Below are 5,884 nucleotides of genomic sequence, written 5' to 3'. Positions count from 1 at the left end.
TTTCTCCATTTATAAATGTGGTCTGTTTGTTAGAAGAATATTTCAAATTTAACTGAATATTTCAAATTCACCAAAATAAGTGAAGTGTCCCAAAGATAACTGAGGTTTTATGTTGAAAGGATTTTTGTGAACATCTATGAACTGTTGAATCTAAGTGACCTACAGCTGGGATGGGCGGTGACGAGGAGGGAGCAGACTGGCATTTCTAAGCAGGCATGCATTAAAACCACCCTGACATCCCTCTAACAGGCAAGAAGGCAGAATGGTTATGAATGACTAAGGTTAGATCCGGGCATTCATACTTTCTTCTCTAACCTTTTATCTACATCCATTTTCAAAATAGGGTCAGGGAACTCTTTAAATGACCGGCAGTGTTTAATAGATTAACTCTCCCAGAGGTGTTACTATTTTTTAATAGATGCTGCCCTAAAACTTAAAATAATGAGAAATTGTGGAATTTCCTCAAGCAGCGTAGAAAGCCATGAATACAGGATAGGTGGTTATAAAACACTAGAGGCCTGGAACATGCAATGTGTACAGGTAGGGTCTCTTGGCCCTTCCAGCTGCTGGCCTAGGCCTTCCTTCGTTCTTCACTGCCCCCTGCTGGTCAACACATGTCATAGTGAGCGATCAAACTCAGTCTCACAGTCGAACTCCTGAGGGGACACTTTGTATATTAGCTATATATATATATAAATTCTCAGTACAGACGCCTCGCATATGTTGAGTGCTCAGTGTTCTATATTAGAATGCATGTTTTTAGGAGAGGTTCATTTATCCGGTATAACTGAAAATTATTTCCATGGAGATTCTATGACATAATTCCCTGAGGAGGAATAATGGTCACCAATGTCAAGAGCAACAGACTATAGGAAACTTCTAGTCAAGATGGTAGAATGAGAAAATATTGTGTTTTCCCCTTCCCCATTATCACATCAAAATTACAATTAAATTATAGGACAATCGTAATTGAGAAATGCCTGAAGACTACCTGAACAGAGTCCTATAACTAAGAATATAAAGAAGAAATCATGTCACGACTGGTAGGAGGGATGGAGATATGAAATGGACTGGTCCCACATCTATGTGTGGTGGTCAAGAATCAGGAGACATATGTCAGCTGCAGAGGTCCCCATTGTGGAATGAGGGGTCCCAAGCCCACATAAGGCTCCCCAGCCAAGAGCACCAGTGTTGGGAAGAGGAGTCCCCACACAGCTGGCTGTGAAAATCAGCATTGGTTCAGTCTGGTGAGATGGGGAGCTGCTGTAGACCCAGGAGTCTTCGTAAAGGGTCTTAGCATAGATTCACTTACCCTAAACTAGGGAACAGACATAGCAGCTCAGAAAGCCCAGGGACGTAAAAGGAGCTGAATTGCCTGGCTTCAGGGCAAGGGCTGGAGAGGGAGCTTTTTCTGGGACTGAAATGCAGGTACCATTGTTCCATTGTTGAGTGCTCCCCCCACACAGAGGGGCACAGAAGGGCACCAAATCTGAATCTCCATTAACCTGGCTAACACTGCTCTTTCCATACCCTAGTGATTCTTTGAGACCCTGCCCCATCCGATTCATGCACCTAGCCCAAACCTCTTTCAGAAGCTAATCCATGCAAGTGAAACAGGAATTTTTAGGGGTGAAAAAAAAACACAGATTTAGGAAACTTTAGAAATTAAGATGACCATGGAAGAAGCACAGGGCTGCAGAGCAGCAGAAGATATATTTCCATAGAATAGGGGAGCTGAAAATCTGCAACAGGTACATTTCCATAGAATGAGGGAACTGGGAACAGCAAAAGGTCTATATTTACAAAATAAAGGGAAGGAGGGGAGGAAAACCTCACATGTCCCATGTGAAGTTTGACCTTTGAGCTCAGAAGTTACTATAGTAACCAGTCCAAGGAAACAGTGACCAATCAGAGGGGATATCAAAGCACAAAGATCTGCAGCCTCTATAACCCATGGCAACAGGGACTCAGTGGGACTCTTCCCCTCCCCAAGTGGGAGTTTGTGCTGTGAGGTTCTTTCCCTCTCCCCACGTGGGAGTCTGTACTTGCTCTTCAATAAATTTCCACCTTTGCTATACCACTTTCCATCCGTGGATTCATTCTTTGATTCCCACTGACAAAGAACCCGGGAGCCAGTCTGCCCAGGGGAACACTGCCTGTTTCAGTCCAAAAATTCTATTTCATAAGCAGCCAGCCTGAGTCCTCGCTGTGGACTTTCCTGAAATCTCTCAAAGTTACACAAACCCGTGACAAGAAGAAGCTTGCCACAGCATGGCCTTGTACTATTTGCTAAGCGGCCCCAAGCCCAGTAATGGGGGCAGACAGACTCAGTTCACAGTATGACCACGTCCAGGTATCTTCAACCCACGACAGGCAGCTACCGACCACAGATCATTTTGTAGCTCCTACCAGGTGGGCCCACGGCAGATACAGGCAGTGGATGACCTTGACCTGCACTGGAGCCATTCCCAAGAGGCCTCAGAACCAAAACACCTGATGGGCAACTTCAGACTGCACCGGAGCATCAGCCAAATAGCACCATAAAGGGAAGCCCTTAGCCCACATCCCTGAGCTAGACCGGGCTCCTGCACATTCAGGAGGGCCAGTTGTAGTCCGCCGGGCACACCTGGATCTTGGCATGACTCCATCCTCTGTGCAGCCCCCAAACAGTCTGTCTTTCCAAAGTGGCCAGCCTGCCTGTGTTCACCTTGCTGCCCGCTGTCCATGCTTCAACCACTGTATATGGTAACAGTACAGCGTGGTATCGTTTGACATATATGAAACACATGATAACCACAAACCAAAAATTTATAAGAGATATACAAGAATTAATGAGAAAGGAATTAAAACACAATACTACAGAAAGACATCAGCATACTAGAGAAGAGAGCAAGAGAATAAGAAAGGAACAAAGAACCTCCACCCTCCTTAAAATGGATTAAATGTCCCAACCAAAAGACTAATAGATAAAGATGTGGTACACATATACAATGGAATATTTCTCAGCAATAAAAAAAAATCTTACCATTTGTGATAGCATGGATGGATCTAGGGGCCAGGGGTCCTCAAACTATGGCCCATGGGCCACATGCAAATACAAATATTTGTTCCCGTTTTGTTTTTTTACTTCAAAATAAGATATGTGCAGTGTGTATAAGAATTTGCTCAGAGTTCTTTTAAAACTATAGTCTGGCCCTCCAACGGTCTGAGGGACAGTGAACTGGCCCCCTGTTTAAAAAGTTTGAGGACCTTTGACTGCAGTGGTTCTCAACCTGTGGGTCGCGATCCCTTTGGCAGTTGAACGACCCTTTCACAGGGGTCGCCTAAGACCATCCTGCATATCAGATATTTACATTATGATTCATAAGAGTAGAAACATTACAGTTATGAAGTAGCAACAAAAATAATTTTATGGTTGGGTCACAACAGGAAGAACTGTATTTAAAGGGCCAGAAGGTTGAGAACCACTAGGAGGGTATTATGCTACATGAAGTAAGTCAGACCAACAAAGAAATACCATACAATTTCACTTATATGTGGAACCTAAAGAACAAAGTAAACAAACAAAAAATCATTTTGTAAAAATGATGCTATAATATGCAGTTTTCAGAATTATTGAAGAGTAGTGTTGGATTTCAACAGAGGATCCATAGTCATCTCAGGATTAGTTCTGTCTCTAGGAGACCAAAATAGAACTGACATTTTTGCCCATAGAAAGATGTTCAGACTTCTTAAAAAGAAATGAGAAAGTGTTTCAGAAGTCATTATTTCTTTTTATATGGGCTCTTTACTCCAAGCATATTAGCCTTTCTGTTTGCCTTTACAAAATACTTTGCTTTTCATTTCTTTCTTATTTCACTCACCTTATTTTTATCTTTCTGAACTGTCCATATTCTTCACTAAGAAGAAAATATTTCAAAATGAGGATTTATTCTGATGTTCTTGAATAAAAGTTATTGCCTAATTTTCTAAGATATAGTTGGATATTTATTACTTTGTGTTATATATCTAAATATTCATTCGGTGTAATTTTTAAGTGCTACCTTTACAGTGATTTTTCAAAATGTTCCTTAGCCAAGTAAACGAAAGGTGTCAGCCTAGGTAGCATTGCACAAACCAAAAAGTAATCTCTGAAATATTCTGAAACATGATAGCCCCCTAATTGTTGACCTTATTAGGCAGGCTTCCAGATATTGTGCTGAAGTAAGACCTCCATCAGAGTCATTCTAGGTGAGCTATGTACTGCTTAGGATAACACTCTAAATGCATTTAAGGACAGAGCAAAGATTTTAACTATAGCATAGATTGCTCTAAATAAGGGTAGGTACTCTGTGATAGAATTATGAGTGACAGGTGGGATTATGTCAGAGGTGAAATAGGAGCACATTGACCTCATCCCCAGAGCTTGCAAGCTTTTAGTTTTATATGGCAGAGGTATGGAGCTATGAGCCTACTAATATAGGAGCCGCTTTATTGAAATTATGTAAATGATTGAGGAACCCGTATTGCCCAAACCTTCACTAAGTCATTGCTGAATGGAAAGGATAGACATTTTCACTAGGTAATCATGGGAAAAGGTTAATACTTTGGCACAGAGAATGGTTAAAAACCACCATAAAGGTGTATGGACAATCATGAAAATGAGGACAAAATTCAGAGATGTGAAATTAATAAAATAGTAACACAATTAAAGGATTTTTTAAAAATGAAATATGCTAAATATTTCAGTACCTTAGGCTAATAACTAAAGTTTAATACTTTGTGGTCAATGGGGTGTGAAGCATACCTTACATAATAATGATCACATTAAAATTCCTTGCAATAAAAAAGAGAGGAAATATGAATTTCAGAGGGATCTTAGATAAAAATAATATAAAAATTATATTACTGTGATTAAGATATTTATCTGAAAGGGTGAGGTTGTATTAAGCAGTAAAATGGGGGAGGGGAGAACAACCAATGCAACACATAAGTGATAGGGTTTCAACTGCCTCAGACACTCTATAGTAACATTCAAACTATATGACAAATATATGAAATAATTTGAATATATGCAACAGTTTGGTATACACAAATTTATTTCTTTGTCAATTATAAGGGGTCAAGAATCAAGGACACTTCAGGAACAGTAAGCACACACAGTATCTAGATCTGGGTTTTTTTAAATGACAGTTCTAATTTTTTTTATTATTGATCTTATAGAGAGAAAGCAAGAAACATCAATGTGAGAAACATTGATTCATTGCCTTCTCCACACTCTTCAACCAGGGATCAAACCTACAACACAACCAGTGTATGTGCCCTGATGGAGAATCAAACCCACCACCTTTTGGTGTATAGGATGACACTCCAATCAACTGAGCTATACCAGCCAGGGATAGATCTTGTTTTCTAATGAAGAATGAAAAGAACATTGTAGCTCTTTGTAGAAATGGCTAATTCTAGGACCAGGTCTTACAATATACAAGATAAGCTTATAATTCCTTATAGTGCCAGAAAGTAAAAGAGGGGTAAAAAATTGGATACATGCAAAAAAAAATGAAAGTAGACTATCAACTTACACCATACACAAAAATAAACTCAAAATGGATAAAGGACTTACATGTAAGACCGTAAAAATCTTAGAAGAATCCATAGGCAGCAAAATAGCAGACATGTGTCATAGCAATATCTTTACTAATACAGCTTCTAGGGCAATGGAAACTAAGGAGAAAGTAAACAAATGGGACTACATCAAAATAAAAAGCTTCTGCACAGCAAAAGAAACCATCAACAAAACAACAAGAAAGCCCACTGCTTGGGAGAACATATTTACCAATGTTATCTTCAATAAAGGTTTAATCTCCAAAATCTACAGGGAACTCATACAACTTAACAAAAGGTA

The sequence above is a fragment of the Myotis davidii genome, unplaced genomic scaffold, assembly GCF_000327345.1.
Source record: "Myotis davidii unplaced genomic scaffold, ASM32734v1 scaffold2261, whole genome shotgun sequence".
Classification (NCBI taxonomy): Eukaryota; Metazoa; Chordata; class Mammalia; order Chiroptera; family Vespertilionidae; genus Myotis; species Myotis davidii.
This window is presented reverse-complemented; position numbering follows the sequence as displayed.